At 36.6% G+C, this 25,670-nt stretch overlaps 1 long non-coding RNA gene across 2 annotated transcripts in view; it reads left to right on the top strand.

The window, feature by feature from the left end:
- The window catches only part of LOC116911763, a 256,137-nt gene that overhangs the window by 219,579 nt on the left and 10,888 nt on the right, over positions 1-25,670 (top strand). The window contains exon 6 of one of the 2 annotated variants that reach the window (XR_004389338.1): positions 1,466-1,476. The exons of the other annotated variant lie outside the window; for it this stretch is intronic. This is a non-coding gene — a long non-coding RNA (uncharacterized LOC116911763). Of the gene's footprint in view, positions 1-1,465; positions 1,477-25,670 lie in introns of those variants that run through there. 2 annotated transcript variants of the gene reach the window in all.

The raw sequence follows: 25,670 nt of genomic DNA, 5'->3' as shown, positions 1-25,670 counted from the left end.
GGTAATTCATAAAACAAACTAAATACCTTCTATTAATCCCAATATCAATAAGCAACATATCAAACCAGGACTTTAGTCCAAAATATATTCATCTGTTAAGCTTTCTACCCAGAGCCACAGATTTTTATTTAACCTTAATAACTTCTATAATATATGTCTGCATTCACTCTCCTTGGTGTAAGAGACATTTATCACAACTCTCTACTTGGAATTAGTGACCAATTTTTCCCTATCTAAGTTCCGAACCATAGATGAAAATCACCACGTAATTCAGGTAATCTCTTTACTCTCCTTAAAACAAACTTAAACACCTTTTATCAATTCTAAAACCAACAAGCAACTTAAAACTCAGGATTTTAGCCCAAAATATATCTATCTGTTAAGCTCTCTAACCAGAGCCACAGATTTTTCTTTAACCTTAATAGCTTCTATAATATATGTCTGCATTCACTCTGCCTGGTGTTACAGACATTTATCACAACTCTCTACTTGGAGGTAGTGACGAATTTTTCCCTATCTATGTTCTGTATCATGGATGAAAATCCCCACCTGTTTCAGGTAATCTCTTAACTCTCTTCTTTCTAAAAACAAACTTGATCACCTTTAAATAATACTTGTAATTAAGAAGTAGCTTGTCTAACTAGGATTTCAACTCAAAATCCCCATGGAGCCCACATTAAAAAGAATATGAGTTTCCTGAGAGACTTTCTTTAAAAAGCAGCTTTTAATCTCTAACTCTCTGATCTGCCATTACTTATCACACATCAGGGGACCTACAGCCTGCCAGCCCAGGCTACTTCCCTGTTTCTTTGTTAAATTCCGCTCTTGAGATATCACATGACTTAACATGGCACTGGCCTCCTCTTACATAGAAAATTGTAATCAACTCTTAGAAAACTAGTGGATTCTTGCCCATTACATTGGTTCACCATCTGTTGTAAAAATATAAAAAATTAAAAAAAAAAAATTAGTATCTTTTACCTTGCTAGGTCCAGCACCGTGGTGCCCCAAGGTATCTGCTAGGTATCTTGGCAGAAACACATCCCAACTCCGAGGTGGCCCAGTGTCTCCTGCAGCCACACACTTTCCTACACTCAAATCATCACATAAAAGAACACACAACACAATAATATTTGACCCAATTAACAAGATATAATTGCCCACTTAATCATACAAAGCCCGGTGCCATCCATCCCTTAAGAACATTGATAACATCCTGTAAATACAGAGCAGAATCTTAATGTCAGCCTCCATTGTCCTGCCATGGCTTTTCTCCTTCTACCCTCTCTCTTCTTAGAGCTTTTAAATATTCTTTCTTTATTCTATGCTTAGTGTTTGGATTGTCATTTATCACTGGGAATTTCTTTTCTGTTCCACTCTGTTTGGTGTTCTTCATACTTGTTCTACCTTGATAGGCTAAGGGAAATTCTTTAGGTTAGGGGTTAGGGAAAATTTCTTCTATGAGTTTTGAAAACACTTTCAATGTCTTTGACCTAGGTATCTTCTCTTTATCTATTCTTATGGATTTGGTATTTCCATAGTATCCCAGATTTCCTTGATATTTTGGCTATAGGTTTTTCTTTTTAAATTTAGATCGAACATTTTCTTTGACCCAGGTATCATTTTTCTTTATTTTTTTCTCCGGTTCCTGACAGTCTCTCTTCTTTCACTTGTATTCTGTTGGCAAAAGTTGCTTCTAAAGTTTCTGTTCTCGTTCTTAAATTTCTTATTTCTAGTTTTCCCTCAGTTTGGACTATTTTATTGACTCTCAGTCTTGAACTGTATACTCTTTGTCTGAGTTTTCATATATTAATTAATTTATTAATTCATATATTAATGTCATTTATTAATATAATCTTTAAGGTATTTGAACATATATCTTAATAATTCTTTGTCTTTTTTATTTACATTTCAAATGTTATCCCCCTTCTTAATTTCCCCTCTGCAAACACCCTATCCCATACTGTCCTCCCCCTCGTTATTATGCGGTTGCTCCCTTCAACCCACCTGCCCCCAACTCATTGCCCTAGCATTCACCTAGGTTGGGAATTCCCCTTCAGCTCCTTCAGTCCTTCCCCTAACTCATCCATTAGAGTCCTTGTGCTTATTCCAATAGTCAGCTGCAAGCATTTGCATCTGTTTTGGTAAGGCTCTGGCAGAGGCTCTCAGGAACAGCTATATTAGGTTCCTGTCAGCAAATAAATCTTGTCATCGGTCATAGTGTCTGGGATTGGTGGCTGCCTATGGGACAGATCCCCAGTTAGGGCAGTCTCTGGATAGACTTTTCTTCAGACTCTTATCCAGTCTTTGTCCCTGTATTTCCTTAGACAGGAACAATTCTGGGTTAAAATTATTGAGAAGGGTGTGTAGCCCCATCTCTCAAAAAGGGACATTGCTAACTTCTGGATATGGTCTTTACAGGTTCTTGCTCCCCTTTGTCAGGTATTTCAGCATTTGTCATCCCTTTTGGGTCCTGGGAGCCTCTTGATTTCTTGGCATCTGGGACTTTCTGGTGGCTCCCACGAGTTCCTCATCTTTCATTGCTAGACACCTCTGTTCAATTTCCAGACCCTCTGTACATCTCGCACGACTCCTCTAACACCTGATACTGCCCCCTAATTGCCCTCCCCCTCTTTCCTTCCTCCCAAGTCCCTCCTATCCTCTACGTCCCATGATTATTTTGTTCCCCATTCTAAGTAGGACTGAAGCATCCTACTTAGGACCAAAGGACACTTTGATCTTTCTTCTTCTTGAGCTTCATATGATCTGTGAAATTTTTCTTGGGTATTTCAAGCTTTGCGGCTAATATCCACTTTTCAGTAAGTCCATACCGTGTGTGTTGTTTTGTGACTGGGTTGCCTCATTCAGGATGATACTTCTAGTTCCATTCAACTGCCTGTGAACTTCATGAAGTCATTGTTTTTATTAGCTTAGTAGTGTAGATGTACAACATTTTCTTTATCCACTCTGTCCACCCATTGAGGAACATCTGGGTTCTTTGCAGCTTCTGGCTGTTATAAATAAGGCTCTATGAACATAGTGGAACATCTGTCCTTGTTATATGTTGCAGCATCTTTTGGGTACATGCCCAGGAGTAATATTGCTTAGTCCTCAGATAGTACTATGTCCAATTTTTTGAGGAACTGCCAGGCTGATTTACCAGCTTGCAATTCCACTAGCTAGAGAGGAGTGTTCTTCTTCCTTCAAATCCTCTGCAACATCTGCTGTCACTGAAGATTCTTGATCTTAGCCATTTTGACTGGTGTGAGGTGGAATCTCAGGATCATTTTGATTTGCATTTCCCTGATGACTAAGGATGTTGAACATATTTTAATTGCTTCATGGAAATTCAAGGTTCCTTAGATGGAAATTGTTTGTTTAGCTCTGTACCCCATTGTTAACAGGGTTATTTGGTTCACTGGAGTCTAATTTCTTGAGTTCTTTGTATATATTGGATATTATTCCTGTATTCAATTGACCTACCCACTTGCGTTTTACTAATACCATGTGGTTTTTATCACTATTGTTCTATAGTAGAGCTTGAGGCCAGGAAGGGTAATGCCCACAGTGCTCTTGTTGTTGAGAATAGTTTTCACTATCCTGGGTTTTTTTGCTCTTCTGCATGAATTTGAGAATTGCTCTTTCCATCTCTGTGAAGAATTAAGTCGGAATTTTGATGGGGATTGCATTTTATCTGTAGACTGCTTTTTTGAGTAGAGGAAGGCTACTTTACTGATTTATATCCAACCACGTTTCTGAAGTTGTTTATTATCTAAAGGTGTTCTCTGGAGGAAATTTGGGGAACACTAAAGTATACTATCATATCATATGTAAATTGTGATATTTTGACTTCTTCCTTCAGAATTTGTATCCCATTGACCTCTTTTGTTGTCTAACTGATCTCCCTAGAAATTCCAGTACTGTGTTGAATAGGTAGGGAGAGAGTGGGCAGGCTTGTTTAGTCCCTGATTTTAGTGGGATTGCTCCAAGTTTCTCCCCATTTACTTTGATGTTGGCTACTGGTTTGGTATTGCTTTCAATTCCTGATCTTTCTAAGATTTTTAACATGAAGGTGTTTAATTTTGTCACATGCATGTTCAGCATCTAATGAGATGATTATGTAGTTTTTTTTTCCTTTGAGTTTGTTTATATAGTGGATTATTTCAATAGATTTCCGTATATTTAACATTCATTGCATCCCTGGGAATGGTTACGGTGAATGATTGCTTTGATATGTTCTTGGGTTTGGTTTGCAAGGATTGTATTGTTTATTTTTGCATCAATATTCGTAATAGAAATTGGTCTGAAGTTTTCTTTCTTTGTTGGGTCTTTGTGTGGTTTAAATATCAGAGTAACTGTGGCTTCATAGAGCAAATTCACTAATGTTCTTTCTGTATCTATTTTCTGGAATAATTTGAAGAATATTGGTAGTTTGTTCTTCTTTGAAGGTCTGATAGATTTATGCACTAAACCCATCTGGTCCTGGACATTTTTTGGTTGGGAGACTATTAATGACTTCTATTTCTTTAGGGGTTACAGGACTGTTTAGATGGTTTATCTGATCCTGATATAACTTTGGCACTTGTTATCTGTTTATATAATTATCCATTTTATCCATTTTTCATTTTTCATTGAGTATAGGCTTTTGTAGTAGGATTTAATGATTTTTTGAATTTCTTCATTTTCTGTTGTTATATCTCCCATATCATTTCTGATTTTGTTAATTAGGATACTGTCTCTGTGCCTTCTAGTTAGTCTTCTTAATTATTTTTCTATCTTGTTGATTTTCTCAAAGAACCAACACCTAATTTTGTTGATGTTTTGTATAATCTTTGTTTCTACTTCATTGATTTCAGCTGAGTTCAATTATTTCCTGCCATCTACTCCTCTTTGAAGTATTTGATTCTGTTTGATCTAGAAATTTCAGGTGTCCTGTTAATCTGCAAGTGTATGCTCTCACCAGTTTTTTTTTTTTTTTTTTTTTTTTTTTTTTTTTTTTTTTTTTTTTTGGAGGCACTCCGAGCTATGAGTTTTCCTCTTAGCACTGATTTCATTGTGTCCCATCCATTTGGATATGTTGTGCCTTCATTTTCATTAAATTCTAAAAAATCTTTAATTTCTTTCATTTCTTTTTTAATCAAATTACCATTGAGTAGAAAGTTGTTCTGGTTCCGCGTGTGTGTGTGTGTGTGTGTGTGTGTGTGTGTGTGTGTGTGTGTGTGTGTGATTTCCATTGTTTTTGTTGTTAATGAAGTCCAGTCTTAGTCTATGGTGATCTGAAATGATATATGGGATTATTTCAAACTTCTTGTATCTGTTGAGGCTTGTTTTGTGATCGATTTTATGGTAAATTTTGGAGAAAGTACTTTTAGGTGCTAAAAGTAAAGAATATTCTTTTGTTTTAGGGTGGAATGTTCTAAAGGTAGCTCATAAATCCATTTGATTTATATCTTCTGTTAGTTTCATTGTGTTGCTGTTTGACTTCTGTTTCCATGAGCTGTGCATTGGTGAAAGTGTGCTGTTGAAGTCTCCCACTATTATTGTATGCGGTTCAATGTGTACTTTGAGTTTAGTAAAGTTATTTTTTTATGAAAGTAGGTGACATAGACTTTGGAGCATAGATGTTCAGACTTGATGATTCATCGTGGTAATTTTTTTTTCCTTTGAGGAGTATGAAGGGTCCCTCCTCATTTTTTTCCATAAGTTTTAGTTGAATGTCGATTTTGTTCAATATTATAATGGCCATTCCAGCTTGTTTCTTGGGACCATTTGCTTGGAATTTTTTTCCAGCCAGTTACTCTGCGTAATGTTTTTTTCATTGTCACTGTGGTGTGATTCCTGTATTCAGCAAAATATTGGGTCCTCCTTAAGTATCCATTCTGTTAGTCTATGTCTTTTTATTGTGGTGTTGAGTCCATTGATATTAATAGATGTTAAGGACCAGTGATTGTTGCTTCCTGTTATTTTTGTTGTTAGAGGTACAATTATGTTTGTGTGGCTATTTTTTCTTCATTTTTTTGAGAAAAGATTAATCTTTTTTTTGCTTTTTCTTGGGTGTAGATTCCCTCTTTGTTTTGGAGTTTCCCATCTGTTATCCATTGGTTGGCTGTTTGCGGAAAGATATAGTTTAAATTTGGTTTTGTTATGGAATATCTTGATTTCCCTATCTATGGTAATTGGGAGTTTTGATGGATATAGTAGCCTGGGCTGACATTTGTGTTCTCCTGGGATCTGTATGACATCTTCCCAGGATCTTCTGGCTTTTGTTCTCTGGTGAGAAGTATGGTATAATTCTGATAGGTCTGCCTTTATATGCTACTTGGCATTTTTCCTTTACTGCTTTAATACTCTTTCTTTGTTTTCTGCATTTGGTGTTTTGATTATTATGTAGTGGGTAGAATTTTTTTTCTCGTCCAATCTATTTGGCATTCTGGAAGCTTCTTGTATGTTTATGGACATCTCTCAATTTAGGTAAAGAACATTTTCTTATACTATTTTGTTGCAGATATTTTCTGGCCCTTTGAGTTGATTGGGAATCTTTGCTCTCTCCTCTACCTATTATTTTTAGGTTGGTCTTTTCATTGTATCCTGGCTTTCATGGAAGTTTTGCGTTAAGAAATTTTTTGCATGATTTATTTTCTTTGACTGTTGTGTCAATGTTTTCTATGGTATCTTCTGTCCCTGAGATTCTGTCTTCTATCTCTAGTATTCTATTGGTGAGGCTTGCATCTGGGGCTCCTGATATCTTTCCTAAGTTTTCTATCTTCAAGGTTGTCTCACTTGGTGATTTCTCTATTGTAACTATTTTCATTTTTAGATACTCAATGGTATTTTTCAATTACTACACCTGTTTGGTTGTATTTTCCTGTATTTCTTTAAAGTATTTAAAGTATTTATATCTTTCTTCTTTAAGGCCTTCAATCTTTTTACCTGTGTTGTCCTGTGTTTCTTTAAGGGATTTATTTATATCCTTCTTAAAGTCCTCTATTATCATCATGAAACATGTTTTTGATCACAATCTTGCTCTTCAGGTGAATTGGGGTATCCAGGGCTTGCTATGGTGGGAGAACAGTGTTCTGATGAGGCTAAATAGCCTTGATTTCTGTTTCTTATATTCTTGTGCTTGCCTCTTGCCATCTGGTTATCTCTTGTGTTAGCTGATCTTGCTGTCTCTGACTGCACCTTGTCCCTCCTGTTAGCCTGTGACCCTGTGACTTTTGGTGTGTCAGCACTCCTGGCAGACAAGGTCTCTCTGTGAGGGATTATGGTTCAGAGACCAGTGGCATAGCATTAGCTCTGGGGCACAGATGAAACATGGAAGGATTCTGTTCCCAGCTGTACTTGGGTCTTCTATGCTCCAGTCAGGTCCCACTTGGGCCAGGTAATGGTGGTCTCACTTGTGACCTTAAGTGTGTTGGAATGCCTGTGAGACAAGCTTTTTCTTGAAATCCTTGTCTTGTGCATTACCTATGTTGCAGTTCTCTGAGACTACAGTACCTGGGTTCCTAGGCTCTATTGGTGACACATTGTTCTACCTTTTATTGTTTTTTATTTGTTTGTTTGTTTGTTTTTTGGTTTTTTTTTTTTTTTGGCTGATGTCTAGACATCTAAGTTTGAAATGATTATAATTCTAGGTTCTGATATCTGGACTTGTCTTTGTTGGGTGTTCTGTTTCCTTGGTTTCTGTTGCCCTTTCTGTTTCTTAGAGAAATATGGCTGTTTTAAGTTGTTTGATAGTGCATGCCTGGTAAGATTCTTCCAGTTATGGGCACTGGGCATCAGGTAAAATATGTTTCTAGGGTTGTGAGCTGAAAGTAAGCAATAGGGGTTGGCTATTGGGGAGCAGCTAAAGTGTCCACAGGTAAAAAGAAAGCTGGATGTGTAATGGGACAAAGAAGTAGGGGGGAGGCATCACAGGAGATAGTCTGCTACAAAACTAGTGATAAGATTGTGGGTTGGAATTGGAGCATAGGACAGATAGCGAAGAACTCATACATGGTTCTGTGTACTGAAGAATCGTCATCCACCTGTGGGTTTCCAGGTAGAGAGAAACTGCAGGAGCTATGTATGACCAAAGGAATGGGTTGGAGCAATAGGGCTGTACAGAAGATCTGTGTGGTCCAGTAGGAATTGGGGACAGATATAAATATCAGGGAGTTAGGGCACAGCAGGTGGTGAGCTACAAAGCTGGGATAACACTGGGGGATTAGAATTTGAGGACATTGCAATTTCAGTGAACTTACTACAAGTAAAGGTTTCTTAATTTGGGTTAAAACATATATTTGTCTCTTTGTAGAAGGTAAAAAGTTATTCATTTTAAGATTATTTACAAAGTCTGTGTGGGAAGATTGGTTACATTTGAATCCATTCTGTGGAAGAGAACTCTGGCCTCCACATGTGTACACACACATACAAACTTGTAATTGTTGTTACTAGCCATTGGTCCTATGATGCTCAGAGAGCACTATAGTAACATTCCCTGCTTTCTGGCCATTTATCAGCTCGACATTCCCAGTGCCCTTTCACTGTGTTCATAGGCAGGAGCACTATACACCTCCCAACCTTCCACTCTACCCACACTCTCTGTGGTTCTCCATCTTTGCCACAATAGAATCCACTTTAGAATACCCTTTCCAAGCAGCTCCCTTACAAATGCTCCTTGTCATCTGATGCCTCAAGAAACTCATCTTCTTTGGTTGAGAGTTGATGGAGGAGGGTGCTAGGAACTGAACTTGGGATGTCTACCAGAGCAGTGATTCCTCTTCACCACTGAACCAGTCTTGCCAACCAGTGAACATCAGGTTCAGTGAGAGACAGTCTCAAAAACAATAGGATGGTAAAGCAACTGAGGTATACTTTAGCCTTTTGTCCTCCACAAACATGTACACACACACACAAATGCACAAGGATGCCTTTCCTAACAAAGATACCCAGGGACGTCAGGCTGAGGTGATGGCTCAAGATAATGTGCTTGTTATGCAAATGTGAAGAGCTGAATTGAAACTGCAGAAGTCATAAGCAGAAGCTGAGCATAATGGCATATATGTATAATTCCAGCACTGGGGAGAAGGAAACAAGAGCTAGCCTAGACTACTTAGCGAACTACCAAGGAAGAAAAGATCCTATCTAGGAACATACTCACACTAGATTTTTTGAAGGGAGAACTTACAACTTTAATACAGATCTTTTGAAATAGGAAGACTCACCTCTTTAATCTAGGCCACACCATCTGATGGAAGCCTATACAAAGAACAAGGGAAAAGGATGCTTAATCATTTTGCCTGTTTGCTCTCACTGGTAAGTCTATTCCTTGCTGGCATTAGAACTTATTGCTTTTCAGGATCCTAGGTTATAGTGAAGACCAGCTGAGCCTGAAAAACTACTGGATTCTTGAACCTTCTGTGGGTAGACAACCATTGTAGGACTAGCTGAACTACAGCCTGTCATCCATTATAATAAATTTCATACATATATGCATATATATAATGCATTTATATTCTATATCAATATAAATATTTTATATTATGTAATATTTCCAATAATATACATTATATATTATATAAAATCTGTTCCTTTCAAGAACCCTAATATAACCAAGAATCAGAAATTTCTCAAATTACCACTTTTTTTTACTTATCTAAGAAAAAATTATTACAATATGTCATATCATAGTTATGCCTACAGCACAGATAGACTCTGTTTAGCTTTGTCACAATAGATAAACACAAGTTCAAGGAACAAACTGCTCTAGAGAACCTCATGGGCCAAATCAAGAAATATTCAATTTTGCTTACAGTGGACCACCTAATATGTTTAAATTTAAATGGCACTCATGCTCAACTCACCATTGTTTCAATTACATGTATATTCACAAAATGATAGGAAAATAAAAAGTATAATCCTGGACATAGGTTTTCCATGATTTAGCCTAATATTTTGTGGTTATTTTTACAAATATCAAGTCATTTGGGAGACTATACTGAAAGAAACATTTGAAAGTTTCTGATATACAGTTAAAAAAATAAACCAAACCAACCAATCAACAACAATCACCACCCACCCAACCCCAACCACACAAACAATCAAACAAAAAAAGCCTAAAATATAAAACTTCACTTCTTCATTTGTAGCCAAGGGTGACTTGAAATTTCAGGGAGTAGAATGAAAAGCCTGGAGTAGTAGGAAAAATGTGCATGGGAGATAGCCAAGCCTGGTTCCACTTTCTGCATTTTTCAATTTGTTTTCTTATCAGCATGCCCATAAACTGGAAAGCATTAGGCTCAAACTCACTGATAAGCATATGAGAATTTCTTCCAGTCATCTCCACCCTCTGTGGTAGAAACTCTTTTAAGAGTTTTGGACTTCACATTTGAAATAAAAAGAGTCTGAAATCCAATTATTTTAACCTCAAAGTGGAGGTGCATAGATGGCCGACATTGTAATGATTTTTAAATGAGTGACTGTGCGGTCGGTCACCTAGCTGAGGAAAAGATGTTAGTTAATTCAACTTACTACCAATCTAACACATAGCAAAGAATTCTTACCTTGAGCTTATCAAGCTTAAATGGTTGCCTGAAGCCTGCTAATTAGGGTCTTCAAGAGGCAACAGAAATGGACTCACTCTGTCAGAGACAATGGGAAGTGTTTTGGAACTTCTGGGGGTGTTGTGAGCAAATGTCTGGTTACCTAAGATAGAACCAAGAACTGACCAAAGTAAGAATTCTCCAAGTTCATCTTGGAGAATCAGTGAATTTATTGGGTCTATTTGCAGGGGTTTGTGTGAGAAATTTCCTATTGGAGGATAGATAAATTTATGACAGCAGAATCATGAAAAAACTCAATTCAGGGTGAGTAATGAGTCAGGAAAGCAACATTTCTAGAACTTTGCATCGCTTGAAGACAGCTTTGCTGGTGGGAAAGTCTGCTGCTTGCAGCTAAAACCAATTGAGTTTTCCTTTCTCCAGCAACTGTTTACTGTGATTTAAACTTAGGGAAAGGTACTTGGAATCTCGTAAGTTTCAGCTTCTTGGGAAGTGGGAGTTTCTGTTTTAGTCCTCATTCTCCCTAGGCTTCTTCTCCTGGAGGGAGGGGGGAATCTTTCATTTTGGAACACAGAACAGCTAGAATCTTTGGGGCTGTGAAGTAAACAGAAGGCATTGTGTGCTGGCCATTTGTGAACATTAGGAGCCTGGTGAGGAAAAGATGATTAGAGTAGACCTCGGAGTGTAACAGGAAGCCTCAACTGGCAGTGACATCCATGACTGCCATGAGGGAAGCCCTAAGGTGTGATTTCCTGTTCTCAGATGCATCTGAGTGCATAGTTCCATTACCTAAGTCTTTAGAGTCCAGGGACTGAGATCTAACAAAGCAATGTTGCATCTGCTCTTTGGATTAGGGTCTATTGTTAGGATTCTTATCCACATTTTAAAGGACACAGGAGTCATACAATGCAACATCTCTCCAAAGGCAAAAGGAAAGTCATAAGATGAGCAGTAAAATTTGGGTGTTCAAGTGTGTGTGTGTGGGGGTGGGGAATGCATGGGCACACAGCTGTGTGCATATGAGTGTTGAATTGCATATTGAAGCCTAGAGAAGACACTGGGTGTTCTCTCACTCCTTGCCTTGTTCTGACAGTCAGGATGCTCTAGAGACTTTTCTCTTCCTCCGGCAGGAGTTACAAGCTCATGTAGCCCCAACTCCTTTTTATGTGGGTGCTGGGGATTTGAATTCCAGCCTTCATGTCTTTGCATCAATCTTCTTACCACTGAGCACTCTCTTTAGGCTCCCAATTACTGTACTTAAAGTAATTAACAATTAAACATTTATGAAAATTTTTGTCCTTGTGGTTCATTGTCTCTGTAATCTGCTAGCAAAATAGAATACCCAAGTATCTCTTACAAATACCTTCATTCCTAGCAGGAGGACTCCAGTAATGTGGATTCCTGACTTGAGGTCTAGACCACTGGAAGAAATATTAGAAGGACTTTCCACAAACAATGAAAGTGAAAGTTGAAAGCTAAAGTCAGTTCTCTCTTCAATACCATCAACAATTGGACTTGGGAGGATTGTAACTTCAAGTCTCTGTGATAGAGATTTCATTTGATGGTCTTGGGTTACAGTTCCATGAGAGAACACTTGCCTCCTATATACTAGGCTTTGTTGTTGGCCCTCAGAACTAAAAAGAGAACAAAATCCATCTAGAAACACCTTTCTCCTTCCCTCCCTCTTTCACTAGCTTACCCCTGTCTCTTCCTATAGGGTGCTGGAAAATTGACATTCATTGAAAATTTACATATGCTGTTAGTATTCTTTTTTTCTATTTTCCAGATTCATCATTTTAAATAGATTTAATTTTATGTTTATGTTCTACTTTAACTTCTGCTGTCACTCATATTAGGTACTTACCAGTTTTATTTAGCCTCATCTATAAGTGAGGAAGTCTGTAGGTTAGGTCCATTGAGGCTGGTAGAAAAGTTAGACTGTCCCATGTGTTAAGGTAGAAGATTAAATAAAAAAATCAAAGTGAGATGAGTACCAGCATTCATCTTTTGGCTTTCTGACTGTGGATAGAGTATCATTATCTGACATATACATTTACCATAATGCTTTCCAAATCTTCAGAGAGTGAGCCACAATAAATCCTTCCTTCTTTAAGTATATTTGCTAGGTGTTCCGTCACAGCAGTGAGAAAAGTGACCAGGATGTATTTCACTGGAAAATCCTACTAAATTACCTCATCATACTAGTACCTAGGTAGTTTATGTTAAGTGCTAAAAGAAAGAAATTAAATCAAGTAGATTCTATGGTGAAGAAAGAAATAAAGAAAAACAGAATGAAAAAAATCCACAAAAACCACCCAGCATCCTCAAGTCCTGATAGAAGATTGACACTCAGGAACACTTTATAACATTAAAGCAAGCAAAATGTGTATCCTGTGGATTCTATTTAATTAATTTGGACTCATAAATATGCTCCTTACTATTTTACCCATTGAAGCATGTCCTTTTTTTTCAAGCTAGATGAGTTTCCTGGACTGGTGTAGAGAGCACTTGGTCTTCTCACTGACTCGTATATCTATTAACTGATATCCTGATAGGAAGTGTATGGGAGTAGGGAGTGATTAAAATCCATAATTAAGAATTTATTACATTTTGTAAGCATGTGCTACTTTGTAAAGATTTTTTGAGTGGAGCACTTTTAAAGGGCTCCCTGAAAGAAAAGCCATACATGCTGAAAGATGAGAGCAGCTGCACAGTGAACCTGTTTTGAGAATGTCAGAGATGGATGCCCAGTTGACATGAATGATTTGACTGGACTGTTCTCTATCCCAGAGATGGTCCTGTGGCAAAATGAGAGTAGCACTTTATAACCAACAGAGAGATTTATTGAAAGCCGAAATGTCAGAGGTAATCAAACTATTTAACTTGTGCTCATAGCTTGACTTAACACTGAGAAATGGACACTGAGAATTTATCACATACTGGAAAATTAAGGAAACAGAATTTCATAAAGAGAAAAGCTGATGGCTACATTGAGGCTTTCAGTGAAATACTGAAACAATTTGTCATGATCATATTTTAAATGAATGATAACTACTAATAAATCCCATGTAAGATTTTGCTTTGCTTTAAAATGCTTTCAGTGTACATCCAGCACTCTATATAGAGCCAAGTACTTCAACATCTCATCCGGATGGTGCCAAGAACAGAAAAGCAACATGGCCGGCACTCTTAAGGGTTTCTATTGTAGCTTCTATGACTTGCTTCCTTCCTTCTATGGGAATCATCACTCTGATTTGAAAATTGAGGCGTATGCCAGCAGCCAACCACTGATTTGAGAATAGGACCCCCTTGAAGGAATCAGAGAAAAGAACTGAAGAGCTTGAAGGGCTCGAGACCCCTATATGTACAACAATGCCAAGCAACCAGAGCTTCCAGGGACTAAGCCACTACCTAAAGACTATACATGGACTGACCCTGGACTCTGACCTCATAGGTAGCAATGAATATCCTAGTAAGAGCACCAGTGGAAGGGGGAAGCCCTGGTCCCATAAGACTGAACCCCAGTGAACTAGATTGTTGGGGGAGGGCGGCAAAGGGGGGGGATGGGGGGGAATACCCATAAAAAAAGAAGGGAAGGGGAGGGGATGTTTGCCTGAAACCGGAAAGGGAATTACACTGAAATGTATATAAGAAATACTCAAGTTAATAAAAAAAAAAAAAAAAAAAAAGGAAAATTTATTATTTTCTCTCATAAGTAGTACTATGATACATGTGTTTTTTAGATCAGTCTTGGTTTTGTTCATATCGAAAGGGACCTGTATAACCCAGGTTGTCCTCATACTTGCTATGTGGCTAAAGATGATCTTAAACTCCAGCCTCTATTTGCCAATTGTTTGAATTTTAGGCAGTCACTACTATGCCTAATTTATGCTGTGGTGGAAACAAATCAAGGAATTTGAGCATGCTAGGCGGTCATATTGTGCTACATCCTCAGATCAAGATATTTATTTTATAAGTTCTACAGAAGTTTTGATCTGTTAAAAGCCAGTAAGATTTACAAAGTGCACAGAGCTGGTTGCATGGAAGCAACACATGAGAGTTTTGTTTCCCCTATTATGTTTGACAACAGTTAATATTCTCTTTTTTATCTATTTAATAATTTTAATTTTAAGATCCATGCACTTCAATTCTGTTTATTTGCACTTTTTTGTGTCAGTAAATACTCTAAGATCTAAAATTAAAATAGACTTCCATTTCCTAATGAGATGTTACTTCAAGGTGTTAAAGGGTAATTCCGCTACACATTTTGTTAAAATGTAATGTTGCATGTTGCTAGAGAAGAACATTTTCCTGCTTATAGTTGTTAAAATTTTATATTGTCAAGGAAGCATGGTTGAAATATTTTAAATATTTTTTTCATGTATTAAAACATTGGGATTTTTAAGAAAAGTAGGAAAGATGGCTCTTGTTGTTTAAGTAAGGATGCTTTGGAGTGTATGCTGCTCTTACAGAAGTTATGAGTACAGTTCTCAGCATGTTCTTCAAGTGATTCACTATTTAAAACTTCAGAAGAGAATTCAACTGTTTTAGCTTTCAAACCATCTTGCATTCATGTGTGCATGTGTGCACATGAGCACACAAACATAAACTAAAAGTAATCCTAAAATACAAATTTTTAAAAAATCATTTATATGTATAATAAAATTAATGGTAATATATTTTTACTCTTTTTATGATTCATTAGAATATGTATGCATGTTATAATTTTAATATTGTATATATATAATATATTTTCTCTATTAGTTATATAGTTATATAGTTCCCTATATATGTTATTCATCCCTATTAGTAATTGTGAACATTGATTTTTTTTAAATGTGTATGTGTTGGACTGGCCCTGGACTCCAACTGCATTCGTAGCAATGAATAGCCTAGTAAGAGCACCAGTGGAAGGGGAAGCTCTTGGTCCTGCCAAGACTGAACCCCCAGTGAATGTGATTGTGAGTGGGAGGGCGGTAATGGGGGGAGGATGGGGAGGGGAACACCCATATAGAAGGGGAAGGGAAGGGGTTAGGGGATTGTTGGCCCAGAAACCGGGAAGGGGAATAAAAATTGAAATGTAAATAAGAAATACTCAAGTTAATAAAGATGAAAAATATGCGTATGTGTATATGTCTATGTGAGCAATTTCTATAGTATAATCACTGAAAGATTTCCGTGTTTCATTATCAAAATAGTGTGTTACAAGTTGATTTTCTTTCTTCTTCGCCTCCCCCCTTTTAGTTCTTTGAATATAAATCTCATCTTTTTTGACTGGTATTGAAATTCCATTCCTCCTACCTTCATCTTCCTAGCACTGAGATTACATTACATGTTGATGATTTAATCCAGGACATTATGTATGTTAGACAAACGTATGAACCAGAACGCCAGCCCATCATTGCATCCATTTTAAAACAAATGTACACTTTGTTGTGTTATTCATGCTTAAGGTATTTGATAAGTTGGTGTTCTAGATTCATTCTGATGTTCAGGCAAATATTATGACCGAAAGCAACCTAGGGGTAGAAAGTACTTACTGGCTTACACTTGTCAGTCATGGTTCATCATTAAGTGAAGTAAGAGCAGCAAGTTAAGTAGGAACTTAGAGTAGACCATGTGAGAAAACTTCCTGTTGACTCCTTCACGGGCTCATGCATAGATAGCTACTTTTTAAAAAAGATTTTCTCTTAAATTTAAAATGTATCTTGGGCTGGAGAGATGGCTAAGCGGTTAAGAGCACCGACTACTCTTCTAGAGGTCCTGAGTTCAATTCCCAGCAACCACATGATGGCTCACAACCATCTGTAAAGAGATCCAATCCCCACTTCTGGTTCTATCTGAAGACAGCTACAGTGTACTTATATATAATAAATGAATAAATCTTTTAAAAAAAGAAAACTTAAAATCTTATTTATAGGAGTGTTTTCTCTGCATGTTCGGTATATATAGAAGGCAGAAGAGAGCATCAGATCCCTTCCAACTAGAGTTACATATAATTGTGAGAAGCGGTAGGGGTTTTGGTGATCAAACATGGTTTTTGTGGGAAGAGCATCAAGACCAAAGAACCAATCTCAATCAATGGTTCAATCAATGAACCATCTCTCCAGCACAATTAGCAAGCTTCTGTTATACAGCCTAGGACTTCTCAGTGTGATCAGCCTTCCTATATTAATTAACCATCTAGACAGACCTCCACAGGCCTATCACCAGATGAGTCTATACAGACCTCAGTTAATGCTATCTGTTTAGATTATTCGAGATCGTCTCCAGATGACATGAAAATAAAAGTGGATGGTTGTGAATCATGAAAATTAGACTGTTCTTATTGAAAAATAAAAATAGAACAACAGGTATGAAGAGGTCTTACACTTGTATCAAAGAAAGGACTGTACTATAAAGTGTACTGGAGTATATAGCCTATAGCCCATGAGTCAAATGTAGCCTAAGATTTGATGGTTTAAATGTTCAAATTATGTTGTGAAGAGTGAAGGAGTCAAAGTGGACCTAATGGAAATGTACATATACAGAAGTGAGAAAACCTGTAGGAAATGGTTCTACAGGCAGAGGCTTGAGATGATCCAACTGGCTACACCTCTGAACCCTATCCCTCAACACTGAATAAGGCCACTACCCTCCACCTTTACTGTACTTTGCTTCTATGTAAAAGACATTCAGATTGGAGTGAGATTGAATTCCAACTTTGTATTAATTTACATTTCCTTGAAGGCTAAGGACATTGAACATTTTTAAATAGTATTTGTTGGCCATCTTTCTTTTTAGAGAACTACATGTTCAACTCAGTGGCTTACTTATTGTTCAGTAGTTTCATTTTTGTCTTGAAGATGTTTGCTTTTTTGCAGCTATATCACTTAAAAATCTGAAAATCCTATGAGATATATTGCCATTTTGTGTTTATTCATGATCTAGTTACACTAACAATGCAATGGAATCAACTTAAATTGTCCATCAGCATTTGTTAGATAAAGTACATTTGATACATATAAACAATATAATTTTATTCATCCACAGAGAAAATTATAAAATTTGCAGAAAGAAAACTAATTAAAAACAAAGATCTTATACTAAGTAAGGTGACCAAGGCTCAGAAAAGATAATGAAATCACATGTGTTCTTGCCTGTGATGATCCTCCCTTGTGACTCTCAAACATGTTTTTACAGTGATGTTAGTTTGCAAGTCATAAAACTGGAAGGAGAAGTAAGAGAAGAGAAAAGAAAGTTAAGAGAAGGATGTGTGGAGGAGGGGGAAGGAATACATAGTACATAAGAGTGGAAAGGAGATTGCTAGATGAAAGGAGGTTGGCTTGGAGATTGAGAAAAAAAGACTGATTCTGAATACAGCTGGTCACACCAAAATATGCATTGAAATGTCATAAAGATGCTGCTTGACATGTTTATTTAAAATTCAAAACCAAAAGAAAATAAAAGGCATTAAAATTCCATTATAAGTATTCAAAAATATTACCAGACTCTTTTTGGATACCCTTTAGGAAAAATTACTTCATTTTTCTGATTAGGCTAAAACTACACCTGTGAACTATCTTTCTACTAGCTGTCCTCCATGTACACTGTCCATTATTTAATCACCAAAAGTTATTTTTTTCTAAGTGTTCCACATACTTGTTCTTAAAAAGTGCGAGCACAAGTGCGCATGCACACATACACATGAATTCTAAGAAAAAACTTGTAATAGGTCAGTTTTTGAAAAATAGTTTGCAGTAGCACTTCCAACTGCCTGGTTTCTGGTTGGAATTTAGGGAAAAGGAAGTACACAGATATTCTATATAACTTTGCCTCCAATAGTCCCACAGTCATTAGGGTGTAGCTATAACTTCTTCTGTTCCTCATAATTGAGGTTCTTTATCTCTTCAAACCATGGAATCACTCCTTGCCCTTTAGAGTACACAGCCAATTCTGTATCTTAAAGCCATCATGAATCAGATTACCCATCATGTCTCATCATTCATGGCAGTGTAAGTCATACTTTTTCCTCATTGGTATTTAGAAGTTTACATTAGCATTCAGTCTACCAGGTAAGACTATACTCTACTTGAGGATAGGGACTGCTTATTAATAAATCTGTACAACTCAGGAACACATAACGGTGAACTTTTAAACAGCAAATTAAAAATGAGCTCTTAAATGGTTACAAAACTGTACTATTTATAGAAATTCACAGGCAAAGAATTCATAGAACTTTATAATAGTCGCAGTTCCTTTGATCAGGGTGATTATATACCTCTGCTTTACTCAAGGGACATAGCATAGAGAAATGTCTAGACACAGTTTGGTTACTAGTTACCTTTTTAGTTTCTGTGAGCAAATTTATGATCATAAAGCAGCTTAAAAGAAGGTTTATTTCAGCTTAGAGTTGAAGAGGATATAGTCCATTGTGACCAGGAAAACAAAGTAGCAGGAGTGTGGAACAACTGGTCACATTGCATCTCTAGGTAGGAAGTGGAGAGAGATACATGTTACTGCCCATTTAGCCTTCACCTGTTTACCTAGTATTAGACTCCTGTTGACAGAATGATGCTGTACTTAGGGTCTGATTGTCACTTGAGTTAACCTCATTTAGAAAAATTCCTCAACAACATGCCTGGAGGTCCTTTATGGAGATTCTAGAGCTTTCCAAATGGACAATGGTCATTATCAGTTATCATTATTAAGGACAGTGTTTTTAATAGCTTGTTTAACAAAATCAGAAATGTAGTTGATTATCCTTTCAAATATAAGACAATCCTCTATACCCAAGAGTTTTTCTTATTAAATGTAAAAAGAATAGATATTGAAAATTTGCCTTAGTGTAAGAAAATGGCTTAATTATTATTGTTTTTAAAAAGGAATATAAAGAGGTTTGAGAGTTAGTTCACTGGTTAAGAGTACATATTGCTCTGCAGAGTTTAATTTTAGTGCCCACATTGGATAGTTCTCAAATGTCATTAATTCCATCTACAGAAGATCTGATGCTCTCTTTGGCTTCCACTAACATTCATATTCATATGTGTTTACACACACACACACACACACAAAGGCAAACACAAAATTTTAAAAATATATTTAATTTTTGTAATTATTAAAAATCTGTTATTCATTAGTCCATTTGCCAAATTAATTTCTGTATCACCATGATCACTAATCCCTGAAATTAACATTGGCAATTGATTCACAGACATGTGAGCATCTATAACTTACAAAATATAAATGTGAATGTACTCACTAATTGAAAGGGAAATAATAATCAAAATAACAATGTGGTCTTTCTTTATATCTGACCAAGAAACAGAGTGCTGATATGATATGAAATTGTAAAATTATGCATTGCTGGTATATATAAATCTAGGGTAGGTACTCTGAGTAACAAAGGAAAAATTCCTCTAAAACTTACAAATAAAACCTCATTGTGATCTTAGTATTTACTTTTCTGTGGTACTTAAAATGAGAATTTATCCCCATATCCTCACAGGCTCTTAAATTTGAAGGTTTGGTGCCTAGTAGGTGGTTTTGTCTTAGAAGAACTAGGAGGTGTGGCCTTGTTGGAACAGGTGTGTCCCTGGGTGTTCAACATTGACTTTTCACAATCAGGGGCATAACCAACTTCAACATTGACTTTTCAAAAGCCTAAGCCAGGCTCACTGTACCACTCTATGTTCACAGATCAAGATATCAAGCTCTCAACCACTGCTTAAGAACCAAGTCTTCTTGTGATTCACCACGCTTCTGGATAAGATGGTTGTTAGAGGCCATGTTAGCTTAAGACACTCCATCTTGTACTAGGCTGAATTCTAAGAAACAGCTAAGTTCTCAGATATGGCTTCTGGCTCCAGATGCTTGTATGAAACATGACCACAACTTTGTTGTTTAGCATCCAGGTGGGCCCCACTAGCTGCAAAAGAGCCTATGATTTGCTGGTCACAATCCATATCAACTGGGTTTTTTTTTTTTTTTTTGCAAAAGCAACAAGCACACTTAAGCATATAACTCTGTATCCTCTCCCCCTTCTACAAATTTAAAACAAATCATACTGGAAATGTATGTACATAGAAATGAATGCTACTTGCCCCTAATGCCACTGATTAAACAGCCTTATTTTGAGATTGTTAATCAAGTTCTTCTATTACCCAACTATGTAGCTCAATAAACAGAAAGCTGGTTTGATAAGGTAAATCTCAAATACATAGGCATGCAAACTCCCTATATTTTCAAAATCTGTTTTCTTAATTTATCCACAAAAATAATTTAAAAGCTGAAATTCACTGAAGTGGACCAGAAGATAGCCAAAACAAAGTTTGAATTTTGCTGTTAGGAAGTATGTAGTGAACATTTAAACCATATTGCTTGTCCATACTGTACATTGCCAAGTGACTAGAAATAATATAGTATTGATACAAATTTTATTTTTATATCATCACTCTATTCTTGTGACAAACTTTTGTTATGTAGTCCAGTTTGCCTCAAACTCATTTCTCTTGTATGAGGCCACCTTAGTTTGGTTTATTATTGCTGCCAGAGGTGAAAGACAGTTGAAACTATACAACATGCATGTACCAATTTGGTTGCACTTGGCCTGACACCTACTGGTTTGTTGTATTTTGCTATAAAATGTTGCTCTGTCATGCCTTGCACTAAGAGGATTTGGATCTCAAAACCAGCTATTTCCTTTATATATCAGCCTTTTTTAATAAAGAAACATTTTTTTGGTTAGAACTTGCTTTCCATAATTCCTAAATTCTCTGACTCTAACAACGATCTTGGACTAAATCTTTCAAACAATAAGCAAGCCCACAATTGGATGCTTTTAAAAATAATATTTACCTTGGTCATGATATTTCTTCCTTTTTTATTAATTTATTTTCATTGCATATTTTTATTTACATTTCAAATATTATTCCCTTTCTGGTTTCCCATCCTTAAGCCCCCTATCTCATTCCCTTCCCCCTTCTACTATAAGGTATTCCCATCTCAAGCCACATCCCTTCCTGCCTCCCTGCCCTGACATTTCCCACCAAGGGCTTCTCCTCCCATGGTGCCCAACAAAGTCATCTTCTGCTACATATGCAGCTAGAGTCATGGGTCTGTCCATGTCTAATCTTTGAGTAGGGGTTTAGACCCTAGGAGCTCTGGACGGTTGGCATTGTTTTTATGGGGTTGCAAGCCTTCTCAACTCCTTCAATTCTTTCTCCTACTCCTCCAGTGGGGACCTCATTCTCAGTTCAATGGGCTGCTGTTAGCATTCCCCTTTTAATTTGTCACACTCTGGCAGAACCTCTCAGAAGACAGCTCTATCAGGCTCCTGTCACCATGCACTTCTTGGCTTCTTCAATATTGTCTAGGTTTTGTAGTTATATATGTGCTGGATCCCTAGGTGTGGCAGGCTCTGAGTGGCCATTCCTTCAGTCTCTGCTCCAAACATTGTCTCCATATCTCCTCCTACAAATATTTTTGTTCCCCCTTTTAAGAAGGACTGAAGCATCTGCACTTTTGTCATCCTTCTTCTTGTGCTTCAATGTGGTCTGTGGATTGTATCTTGGTTAATTAAAGCTTTGGGGCTAATATCCACTTATCAGTGAGTGCATACCATGTGTGTGTGTGTTTTTTTTTTATGATTGGGTTACCTCACTGAGGATGATATTTTCTAGTTCTATCCATTTGCCTATGAATATCATGAACTCATTGTTTTTGATGGATGAGTAGTACCTAAAGAATGTTCAACATCCCTTAGTCATCAGGGAAAGGTAAATCAAAACAACCACGAGATTCAACGTCATTCCACTCAGAATGGCTAAGATCAAAAACTCAGGTGACAGCAGATGCTGGTGAGGATGTGAAGAAAGTGAAACACTCCTCCATTGTTGGTGGGATTGCAAGCTGGTACAACCACTCTGAAAATCAGCCTGGAGGTTCCTTAGAAAATTGGACATTGTACTACCTGAGGACCCAGCTAGACCACTCCTGGGCATATACAGAAAGGATGCTCGAACATACAACAAAGACACATGCTCCACTCTGCTCATAGCAACCTTATTTATAATAGCTAGATGCTGGAAAAAACCCAAATGCCCTTTAATAGAGGAATGGATACAAAACATATGGTACATGTACACTGTGGTCATAGTATTTCTTCAGAGCAATTTCTTGGTCTTTATTTGAAAGAACAAGCAGGAGGATTTCTAAAAGACATAGGCAATCCTATGGTTAATCCAGTTGGGAAAACCCAGTGCCTGTAAGCAAGCTAAATATCTATCAGTGGATATGATGGTAAAAAAGGAATCCTACATAAACAAAACTGCTTCTATCAAGCTTTCTTTATTTCTTTGTGAGTGTTGCTGTCTGGGTTACTTTTTCCTTATATATTGTTGCAAAAAATAGGGCACATTGGAAGACAGTCCAAAACTTTCCCAGTTACAATGTATTTTAATGTTCCTCTGTCACCATTACAGAGTAGAGACTTATTTTAATAATTTGATTTGATTTTTAATTATATGTGTTTGCATGGCTTTGAATATGAGGCTACATAGTATGGAACAGAGCATCAGAGCCTTGGACCTTGATTTATTGTTCCATTACTTTCACATTGTTATTTTCTTTTAAGCTGCATAAAAGTTTTAGACAATGTTATGAAAGAAATTATCCATTGGTAGAATCCATCACACTAGACTGTTGAAACTGTGATCTTTCTCTATCATTATATCTTAGTTCAATTCTTATATAAAAGTGTGAGTGAACTATACTCTTTCCTCCTCAAGTTGCTTTTAATTATGTCGGTTTATCACAGCAATAGTAAACCAAACTATGGTAGACTCATACAAAAGATATAAGTTTGAGGCAACCTGAACTATATAACAAAAGTTTGTCTCAAGAATACAATGGTGATAACAAAAAAAAAAACCCTCTTTTTGTTAACACTATATTATTTCTAGTCACTTGGCGATGAACAGTATGGACAAACATATGATTTAAACATCCATTGCATACTTCCTAACAGCAAAATTCAGACTGTGTTCTTCAGTGGATTTCAAATTATTGGATAAATTAAGAAAACAGATTTTGAAAACATAGGGAGTTGGCATGCTCTATGAATTTGAGATTTACCTCATCAAACAGCTATCACTTTTTCTTTATTGGGCTACATACGTGGCTAATAGAAGAACTTGAGTAATCTCAAAATATGGCAGTTTAATCAGTGACATCAGGGGTAAGTAGTATTCATTTCTATGTATATATATTTTCAGTATGACTTGTTTTGAATTTAATTTGTGGATGGAAAAGAAGGGCACATAGCTAAATGGTTAAGCTTTCTTGATGCTTGATGCTTTTTAAAAAAAAAAAAACACTTTGGATTCAGTCACACACATTAGAAGGCTCACAAACATGTTAACTCTAGGTACAGGAAATTTGAAACCCTCTTCTGACCCTTTTTCAGGTACAAGTACCTGTTTATACTTGTAAATACTCAACACACAGACACACACACACACACACACTCAAATAAAAATTAAATTAAAATAAAAAACACCTAGCTGCAGCTTGGAGTAAAAAGTAAAATCCTTAACATTCAATTTAATGTTACCAGACTCCTCTCATGGTACTTGGAAGTGTGTGCAGTTCAACAGTTGCTACGCAAGTATCTGTGATTTCTGACTGCTAGTGAAAAAAATCAATTCATTAAAAATATACTAGACAGCTGAAAATAGATTAGATTCTAAGTGTGCACTTCCACTTTACAAAGGCCTCCACTAATTTATGTTTGTTTACTAGAAAATGATTATCTTGGAGCCACTCTTTGGACTTGAAACTTTGAATAGAATGAAAGTAGCACTTGGTTCTATGCTGCTTTTTCTTATTCTGCATTGGAGCTGGTGTAAGTTGCATATTGATTCTGAACCCCATCCAATGTGGTTTTTAAGTACTGGCCCATACATTTAGATAAATTATACATCTTCTGAAGTCATGGATATTTGAGTAATTATTTGAGTTTGAAGCTTTTTAATTTCCTCTTTTGAAATATAAATATTGTTTGACTTTCCATGGAATGATGTAAACAAACATTTATTCACCCTGAAAGGGTACTAGTTACAGAACAAAGAAATGATTCCATCTGATAAGTGACTGGACTGGAGAGTGGGCTAAGACTACATATAAAGGAATTAATGAGGGATTATTTACAAAAGCATAGGTAATTCAAAGGCAGTTATTTCACCAAAAAAAAAAATACTCAACATATGTGATAATTGATGGCTGTTGCACTCTTGGAGCTTCTTGGAGGACTTGCAGACTGGAGAGTGTATTTTCCTCAGCACTTGCAGGGCTCATAAGACCGTGAAGTAGAGCCTCATCTGTCTTGTAAGTTTCAGGAGATTCCTTTGCCTTGTTAGTTTTGTTTACTTCCTGAGTCCTCCTGAGTCTTAAGGGAGCAACATCTCAATTTAGAGAATACAGCCATGTGGCAATAAAGATTTAGAACCATGTTGTTTTATATAAAGCACCCAGGTTTCCCAACAATGGCTTGAGTGCAGAGATGTGTGCTGTAGAACCTTCAGATAGAAATGAGAGATTTCATCCAAGACTGTCTACTTCACTGGAAAACAAAAGAAAAAGAGAATATAAGAGGTACAAAGCCTGAGCTTTAGTTGACTAGAACAAAACTAATGCTTTTCCTTGGTACCACTGTCACTACGGAAGTTGTCTTGGGATACCTGACAGAAATCTAAAATTTTATAAAAGTCTGATAGACTTGCTTTCAATACTGTTTATTTTCTGTTAGCAACTGAAAATATCACTGGAATGCAAACAGTAAAGTTAACTTCTTAAACACTCAAGAACCCCTTATGCATTTATTTTGCCCTCAATAGTGCTATTTCACTCTCTCTAATTCTAGTAAAGTTTTAACCTGTATAATGTGAAAAACTGGCCAGTAGTTGGAATAATTCAGGTTGAAATATATACCCTCCAAAATGTTTAGGATTTTTGAGTGTGCTGACATATGTAAAGTCTGCATTGCTTGGGAGATAGGCATGTGCATTTAGCACCCCATTTATTCTTTACAGTAAATCTGTAAGAGCAATGTAGATATTATCTATGTTTTATGCAAGAATACTACAGTTAAGA

The sequence above is a fragment of the Rattus rattus genome, chromosome 10 (assembly GCF_011064425.1).
Source record: "Rattus rattus isolate New Zealand chromosome 10, Rrattus_CSIRO_v1, whole genome shotgun sequence".
NCBI classification, from domain to species: Eukaryota; Metazoa; Chordata; class Mammalia; order Rodentia; family Muridae; genus Rattus; species Rattus rattus.
Note: the sequence above shows the minus strand (reverse complement) of the source record. Positions and strands in the feature narration are given on the sequence as shown.